Source organism: Nothobranchius furzeri, chromosome 13 (genome assembly GCF_043380555.1).
Source record: "Nothobranchius furzeri strain GRZ-AD chromosome 13, NfurGRZ-RIMD1, whole genome shotgun sequence".
NCBI classification, from domain to species: domain Eukaryota; kingdom Metazoa; phylum Chordata; class Actinopteri; order Cyprinodontiformes; family Nothobranchiidae; genus Nothobranchius; species Nothobranchius furzeri.
Genome location: NC_091753.1, coordinates 1,321,409 through 1,331,437, shown reverse-complemented (window position 1 = coordinate 1,331,437; position 10,029 = coordinate 1,321,409).

Here is a 10,029-nt window from a genome sequence, read left to right as displayed (position 1 = left end):
TCCTTTTGTGGTTGTAGGGGCTGTTGATTGGAGTACACTAAAACAAACCTGATCTCTCTAGGACATTCAGAAGCCAAGTTATAAGCCCACAAATGTGTAACTGGACTACTTCTTTAAATTTACACCAGATCCGGTGACCTTTGGGACATGGTTTGATCCCCTTAGGAAAGTGCTATCATCATGAAACGTTCAGATCACTTACAACTAAATAGATTCTACCTTCCTGTAACGTTTCAGCCTGATTGGACCTTGTTTTCACACAAATGAACCCAGAATGATGTGAAATTGTGCTTCGTGCAACATAATTCTGGGTGCCATTTAAAAACCATAAGTGCTAATGACTCCATTCCTTTTTGTAGTTGTAGGGACTGTTTATTGGAGTACACTAAAATAAACCTGATCTCTCTAGGACATTCAGAAGCCAAGTTATAAGCCCACAAAGGTCTAACTGGACTACTTCTTTAAATTGACACCAGATCCGGTGACCTTTGGGACATGGTTTGACCCCCTTAGGAAAGTGCTATCATCATGAAACGTTCAGATCACTTACAACTCAATAGATTCTACCTTCCTGTAACGTTTCATTCTGATTGGACCTTGTTTTCACACAAATGGACCCAGAATGATGTGAAATTGTGCTTCGTGCAACATAATTCTGGGTGCCATTTACAAACCATAAGTGCTAATGACTCCATTCCTTTTTGTGGTTGTAGGGGCTGTTGATTGGAGTACACTAAAACAAACCTAACCTCTCTAGGACATTCAGAAGCCAAGTTATAAGCCCACAAAAGGTGTAACTGGACTACTTCTTTAAAGTGACACCAGGCCCGGTGACCTTTGGGACATGGTTTTACCCCCTATAGGAATGTGCGATCATCTTGAAATGTTCAGATCACTTACAACTCAATAGATTCTACCTTCTTGTAGCGTTTCAGCCTGATTGGACCTTGTTTTCACACAAATGGACCCAGAATGATGTGAAATTGTGCTTCGTGCAACATAATTCTGGGTGCCATTTAAAAACCATAAGTGCTAATGTCTCCATTCCTTTTTGTGGTTGTAGGGGCTGTTGATTGGAGTACACTAAAGCAAACCTGATCGCTCTAGGACATTCAGAAGCCAAGTTATAAGCCCACAAATGTGTAACTGGACTACTTCTTTAAATTGACACCAGATCCGGTGACCTTTGGGACATGGTTTGACCCCCTTAGGAAAGTGCTATCATCATGAAACATTCAGATCACTTACAACTCAATAGATTCTACCTTCCTGTAACGTTTCAGCCTGACTGGACCTTGTTTTCACACAAATGGACCCAGAATGATGTGAAATTGTGCTTCGTGCAACATAATTCTGGGTGCCATTTACAAACCATAAGTGCTAATGACTCCATTCCTTTTTGTGGTTGTAGGGGCTGTTGATTGGAGTACACTAAAACAAACCTGACCTCTCTAGGACATTCAGAAGCCAAGTTATAAGCCCACAAAGGTCTAACTGGACTACTTCTTTAAAGTGACACCAGGCCCGGTGACCTTTGGGACATGGTTTGACCCCCTATGGGAATGTGAGATCATCATGAAACGTTCAGATCACTTACAACTCAATAGATTCTACCTTCTTGTAATGTTTCAGCCTGATTGGACCTTGTTTTCACACAAATTGACCCAGAATGATGTGAAATTGTGCTTCGTGCAACATAATTCTGGGTGCCATTTACAAACCATAAGGCTAATGACTCCATTCCTTTTGTGGTTGTAGGGGCTGTTGATTGGAGTACACTAAAACAAACCTGATCTCTCTAGGACATTCAGAAGCCAAGTTATAAGCCCACAAATGTGTAACAGGACTACTTCTTTAAATTGACACATGATCCGGTGACCTTTGGGACATGGTTTGATCCGCTTAGGAAAGCGCTATAATCATGAAACGTTCAGATCACTTACAACTAAATAGATTCTACCTTCCTGTAACGTTTCAGCCTGATTGGACCTTGTTTTCACACAAATGAACCCAGAATGATGTGAAATTGTGCTTCGTGCAACATAATTCTGGATGCCATTTACAAACCATAAATGCTAATGACTCCATTCCTTTTTGTGGTTGTAGGGGCTGTTGATTGGAGTACATTAAAACAAACCTGATCTCTCTAGGACATTCAGAAGCCAAGTTATAAGCCCACAAATGTGTAACTGGACTACTTCTTTAAATTGACACCAGATCCGGTGACCTTTTGGACATGGTTTGACCCCCTTAGGAAAGTGCTATCATAATGAAACGTTCAGATCACTTACAACTCAATAGATTCTACCTTCTTGTAACGTATCAGCCTGATTGGACCTTGTTTTCACACAAATGGACCAAGAATGATGTGAAATTGTGCTTTGTGCAACATAATTCTGGGTGCCATTTACAAACCATAAGTGCTAATGACTCCATTCCTTTTTGTGGTTGTAGGGGCTGTTGATTGGAGTATACTAAAACAAACCTGATCTCTCTAGGACATTCAGAAGCCAAGTTATAAGCCCACAAATGTGTACCTGGACTACTTCTTTAAATTTACACCAGATCCGGTGACCTTTGGGACATGGTTTGACCCCCTTAGGAAAGCGCTATCATCATGAAACGTTCAGATCACTTACAACTCAATAGATTCGAGCTTCCAGTAACGTTTCAGCCTGATTGGACCTTGTTTTCACACAAATGAACCCAGAATGATGGGAAATTGTGCTTCGTGCAACATAATTCTGGGTGCCATTTACAAACCATAAATGCTAATGACTCCATTCCTTTTTGTGGTTGTAGGGGCTGTTGATTGGAGTACATTAAAACAAACCTGATCTCTCTAGGACATTCAGAAGCCAAGTTATAAGCCCACAAATGTGTAACTGGACTACTTCTTTAAATTGACACCAGATCCGGTGACCTTTGGGACATGGTTTGACCCCCTTAGGAAAGTGCTATCATCATGAAACGTTCAGATCACTTACAACTCAATAGATTCTACCTTCTTGTAACGTATCAGCCTGATTGGACCTTGTTTTCACACAAATGGACCCAGAATGATGTGAAATTGTGCTTCGTGCAACATAATTCTGGGTGCCATTTACAAACCATAAGTGCTAATGACTCCATTCCTTTTTGTAGTTGTAGGGGCTGTTGATTGGAGTATACTAAAACAAACCTGATATCTCTAGGACATTCAGAAGCCAAGTTATAAGCCCACAAAGGTGTAACTGGACTACTTCTTTAAAGTGACACTTGGCCCGGTGACCTTTGGGACATGGTTTGACCCCCTATAGGAATGTGCGATCATCTTGAAACGTTCAGATCACTTACAACTCAATAGATTCTACCTTCTTGTAGCGTTTCAGCCGGATTGGACCTTGTTTTCACACAAATTGACCCAGAATGATGTGAAATTGTGCTTCGTGCAACATAATTCTGGGGGCCACTTACAAACCATAAGTGCTAATGACTCCATTCCTTTTTGTGGTTGTAGGGGCTGTTGATTGGAGTACACTAAAACAAACCTGATCTCTCTAGGACATTCAGAAGCCAAGTTATAAGCCCACAAATGTGTAACTGGACTACTTCTTTAAATTGACACCAGATCCGGTGATGTTTGGGACATGGTTTGACCCCCTTAGGAAAGTGCTATCATCATGAAACGTTCAGATCACTTACAACTCAGTAGATTCTACCTTCCTGTAACATTTCAGCCTGATTGGACCTTGTTTTCACACAAATGAACCCAGAATGATGTGAAATTGTGCTTCGTGCAACATAATTCTGGGTGCCATTTAAAAACCATAAGTGCTAATGTCGCCATTCCTTTTTGTGGTTGTAGGGGCTGTTGATTGGAGTACACTAAAGCAAACCTGATCGCTCTAGGACATTCAGAAGCCAAGTTATAAGCCCACAAATGTGTAACTGGACTACTTCTTTAAATTGACACCAGATCCGGTGACCTTTGGGACATGGTTTGACCCCCTTAGGAAAGTGCTATCATCATGAAATGTTCAGATCACTTACAACTCAATAGATTCTACCTTCCTGTAACGTTTCAGCCTGATTGGACCTTGTTTTCACACAAATGAACCCAGAATGATGTGAAATTGTGCTTCATGCAACAAAATTCTGGGTGCCATTTAAAAACCATAAGTGCTAATGACTCCATTCCTTTTTGTGGTTGTAGGGGCTGTTGATTGGAGTATACTAAATCAAACCTGATCTCTCTAGGACATTCAGAAGCCAAGTTATAAGCCCACAAATGTGTAACTGGACTACTTCTTTAGACACCAGATCCGGTGACCTTTGGGACATGGTTTGACCCCCTTAGGGAAGTGCTATCATCATGAAACGTTCAGATCACTTACAACTTAATAGATTCTACCTTCCTGTAATGTTTCAACCTGATTGGACCTTGTTTTCACACAAATGGACCCAGAATGATGTGAAATTGTGCTTCGTGCAACATAATTCTGGGTGCCATTTACAAACCATAAGTGCTAATGACTCCATTCCTTTTTGTGGTTGTAGGGGCTGTTGATTGGAGTACACTAAAACAAACCTGATCTCTCTAGGACATTCAGAAGCCAAGTTATAAGCCCACAAATGTGTAACTGGACTACTTCTTTAAATTGACACCAGATCCGGTGACCTTTGGGACATGGTTTGAACCCCTTAGGAAAGTGCTATCATCATGAAACGTTCAGATCACTTACAACTCAATAGATTCTACCTTCCTGTAACGTTTCAGCCTGATTGGACCTTGTTTTCACACAAATGAACCCAGAATGATGTGAAATTGTGCTTCGTGCAACATAATTCTGGGGGCCACTTACAAACCATAAGTGCTAATGACTCCATTCCTTTTTGTGGTTGTAGGGGCTGTTGATTGGAGTACACTAAAACAAACCTGATCTCTCTAGGACATTCAGAAGCCAAGTTATAAGCCCACAAATGTGTAACTGGACTACTTCTTTAAATTGACACCAGATCCGGTGATGTTTGGGACATGGTTTGACCCCCTTAGGAAAGTGCTATCATCATGAAACGTTCAGATCACTTACAACTCAGTAGATTCTACCTTCCTGTAACATTTCAGCCTGATTGGACCTTGTTTTCACACAAATGAACCCAGAATGATGTGAAATTGTGCTTCGTGCAACATAATTCTGGGTGCCATTTAAAAACCATAAGTGCTAATGTCGCCATTCCTTTTTGTGGTTGTAGGGGCTGTTGATTGGAGTACACTAAAGCAAACCTGATCGCTCTAGGACATTCAGAAGCCAAGTTATAAGCCCACAAATGTGTAACTGGACTACTTCTTTAAATTGACACCAGATCCGGTGACCTTTGGGACATGGTTTGACCCCCTTAGGAAAGTGCTATCATCATGAAACGTTCAGATCACTTACAACTCAATAGATTCTACCTTCCTGTAACGTTTCAGCCTGATTGGACCTTGTTTTCACACAAATGAACCCAGAATGATGTGAAATTGTGCTTCGTGCAACAAAATTCTGGGTGCCATTTAAAAACCATAAGTGCTAATGACTCCATTCCTTTTTGTGGTTGTAGGGGCTGTTGATTGGAGTATACTAAAACAAACCTGATCTCTCTAGGACATTCAGAAGCCAAGTTATAAGCCCACAAATGTGTAACTGGACTACTTCTTTAGACACCAGATCCGGTGACCTTTGGGACATGGTTTGACCCCCTTAGGGAAGTGCTATCATCATGAAACGTTCAGATCACTTACAACTTAATAGATTCTACCTTCCTGTAATGTTTCAGCCTGATTGGACCTTGTTTTCACACAAATGGACCCAGAATGATGTGAAATTGTGCTTCGTGCAACATAATTCTGGGTGCCATTTACAAACCATAAGTGCTAATGACTCCATTCCTTTTTGTGGTTGTAGGGGCTGTTGATTGGAGTACACTAAAACAAACCTGATCTCTCTAGGACATTCAGAAGCCAAGTTATAAGCCCACAAATGTGTAACTGGACTACTTCTTTAAATTGACACCAGATCCGGTGACCTTTGGGACATGGTTTGAACCCCTTAGGAAAGTGCTATCATCATGAAACGTTCAGATCACTTACAACTCAATAGATTCTACCTTCCTGTAACGTTTCAGCCTGATTGGACCTTGTTTTCACACAAATGAACCCAGAATGATGTGAAATTGTGCTTCGTGCAACAAAATTCTGGGTGCCATTTAAAAACCATAAGTGCTAATGACTACATTCCTTTTTGTGGTTGTAGGGGCTGTTGATTGGAGTATACTAAAACAAACCTGATCTCTCTAGGACATTCAGAAGCCAAGTTATAAGCCCACAAATGTGTAACTGGACTACTTCTTTAAATTGACACCAGATCCGGTGACCTTTGGGACATGGTTTGAACCCCTTAGGAAAGTGCTATCATCATGAAACGTTCAGATCACTTACAACTCAATAGATTCTACCTTCCTGTAACGTTTCAGCCTGATTGGACCTTGTTTTCACACAAATGAACCCAGAATGATGTGAAATTGTGCTTCGTGCAACAAAATTCTGGGTGCCATTTAAAAACCATAAGTGCTAATGACTACATTCCTTTTTGTGGTTGTAGGGGCTGTTGATTGGAGTATACTAAAACAAACCTGATCTCTCTAGGACATTCAGAAGCCAAGTTATAAGCCCACAAATGTGTAACTGGACTACTTCTTTAAATTGACACCAGATCCGGTGACCTTTGGGACATGGTTTGACCCCCTTAGGAAAGTGCTATCATCATGAAACGTTCAGATCACTTACAACTCAATAGATTCTACCTTCCTGTAACGTTTCAGCCTGATTGGACCTTGTTTTCACACAAATGAACCCAGAATGATGTGAAATTGTGCTTCGTACAACAAAATTCTGGGTGCCATTTAAAAACCATAAGTGCTAATGACTCCATTCCTTTTTGTGGTTGTAGGGGCTGTTGATTGGAGTATACTAAAACAAACCTGATCTCTCTAGGACATTCAGAAGCCAAGTTATAAGCCCACAAATGTGTAACTGGACTACTTCTTTAGACACCAGATCCGGTGACCTTTGGGACATGGTTTGACCCCCTTAGGGAAGTGCTATCATCATGAAACGTTCAGATCACTTACAACTTAATAGATTCTACCTTCCTGTAATGTTTCAGCCTGATTGGACCTTGTTTTCACACAAATGGACCCAGAATGATGTGAAATTGTGCTTCGTGCAACATAATTCTGGGTGCCATTTACAAACCATAAGTGCTAATGACTCCATTCCTTTTTGTGGTTGTAGGGGCTGTTGATTGGAGTACACTAAAACAAACCTGATCTCTCTAGGACATTCAGAAGCCAAGTTATAAGCCCACAAATGTGTAACTGGACTACTTCTTTAAATTGACACCAGATCCGGTGACCTTTGGGACATGGTTTGAACCCCTTAGGAAAGTGCTATCATCATGAAACGTTCAGATCACTTACAACTCAATAGATTCTACCTTCCTGTAACGTTTCAGCCTGATTGGACCTTGTTTTCACACAAATGAACCCAGAATGATGTGAAATTGTGCTTCGTGCAACAAAATTCTGGGTGCCATTTAAAAACCATAAGTGCTAATGACTACATTCCTTTTTGTGGTTGTAGGGGCTGTTGATTGGAGTATACTAAAACAAACCTGATCTCTCTAGGACATTCAGAAGCCAAGTTATAAGCCCACAAATGTGTAACTGGACTACTTCTTTAGACACCAGATCCGGTGACCTTTGGGACATGGTTTGACCCCCTTAGGGAAGTGCTATCATCATGAAACGTTCAGATCACTTACAACTTAATAGATTCTACCTTCCTGTAATGTTTCAGCCTGATTGGACCTTGTTTTCACACAAATGGACCCAGAATGATGTGAAATTGTGCTTCGTGCAACATAATTCTGGGTGCCATTTACAAACCATAAGTGCTAATGACTCCATTCCTTTTTGTGGTTGTAGGGGCTGTTGATTGGAGTACACTAAAACAAACCTGATCTCTCTAGGACATTCAGAAGCCAAGTTATAAGCCCACAAATGTGTAACTGGACTACTTCTTTAAATTGACACCAGATCCGGTGACCTTTGGGACATGGTTTGAACCCCTTAGGAAAGTGCTATCATCATGAAACTTTCAGATCACTTACAACTCAATAGATTCTACCTTCCTGTAACGTTTCAGCCTGATTGGACCTTGTTTTCACACAAATGAACCCAGAATGATGTGAAATTGTGCTTCGTGCAACATAATTCTGGGTGCCATTTAAAAACCATAAGTGCTAATGACTCCATTCCTTTTTGTGGTTGTAGGGGCTGTTGATTGGAGTACATTAAAACAAACCTGATCGCTCTAGGACATTCAGAAGCCAAGTTATAAGCCCACAAATGTGTAACTGGACTACTTCTTTAAATTGACACCAGATCCGGTGACCTTTGGGACATGGTTTGACCCCCTTAGGAAAGTGCTATCATCATGAAACGTTCAGATCACTTACAACTCAATAGATTCTACCTTCCTGTAACATTTCAGCCTGATTGGACCTTGTTTTCATACAAATGAACCCAGAATAATGTGAAATTGTGCTTCGTGCAACGTAATTCTGGGTGCCATTTACAAACCATAAGTGCTAATGACTCCATTCCTTTTTGTGGTTGAAGGGGCTTTTGATTAGAGTACACTAAAAAAACCTAACCTCTCTAGGACATTCAGAAGCCAAGTTATAAGCCCACAAAGGTGTAACTGGACTACTTCTTTAAAGTGACACCAGGCCCGGTGACATTTGGGACATGGTTTGACCCCCTATAGGCATGTGCGATCATCTTGAAACGTTCAGATCACTTACAACTCAATAGATTCTACCTTCCTGTATTGTTTCAGCCTGATTGGACCTTGTTTTTACACAAATGAACCCAGAATGATGTGAAATTGTGCTTCGTGCAACATAATTCTGGGTGCCATTTAAAAACCATAAGTGCTAATGTCTCCATTCCTTTTTGTGGTTGTAGGGGCTGTTGATTGGAGTACACTAAAACAAACCTGATCGCTCTAGGACATTCAGAAGCCAAGGTTTAAGCCCACAAATGTGTAACTGGACTACTACTTTAAATTGACACCAGATCCGGTGACCTTTGGGACATGGTTTGACCCCCTTAGGAAAGTGCTATCATCATGAAACGTTCAGATCACTTACAACGCAATAGATTCTACCTTCCTGTAACGTTTCAGCCTGATTGGACCTTGTTTTCACACAAATGAACCCAGAATGATGTGAAATTGTGCTTCGTGCAACATAATTCTGGGTGCCATTTAAAAACCATAAGTCTAATGACTCCATTCCTTTTTGTGGTTGTAGGGGCTGTTGATTGGAGTATACTAAAACAAACCTGATCTCTCTAGGACATTCAGAAGCCAAGTTATAAGCCCACAAATTTGTAACTGGACTACTTCTTTAGACACCAGATCCGGTGACCTTTGGGACATGGTTTGACCCCTTTAGGGAAGTGCTATCATCATGAAACGTTCAGATCACTTACAACTTAATAGATTCTACCTTCCTGTAATGTTTCAGGCTGATTGGACCTTGTTTTAACACAAATGGACCCAGAATGATGTGAAATTGTGCTTCGTGCAACATAATTCTGGGTGCCATTTACAAACCATAAGTGTTAATGACTCCATTCCTTTTTGTGGTTGTAGGGGCTGTTGATTGGAGTACACTAAAACAAACCTGACCTCTCTAGGACATTCAGAAGCCAAGTTATAAGCCCACAAATGTGTAACTGGACTACTTCTTTAAAGTGACACCAGATCCGGTGACCTTTGGGACATGGTTTGACCCCCTTAGGAAAGTGCTATCATCATGAAACGTTCAGATCACTTACAACTCAATAGATTCTACCTTCCTGTAACGTTTCAGCCTGATTGGACCTTGTTTTCGCACAAATGGACCCAGAATCATGTGAAATTGTGCTTCGTGCAACATA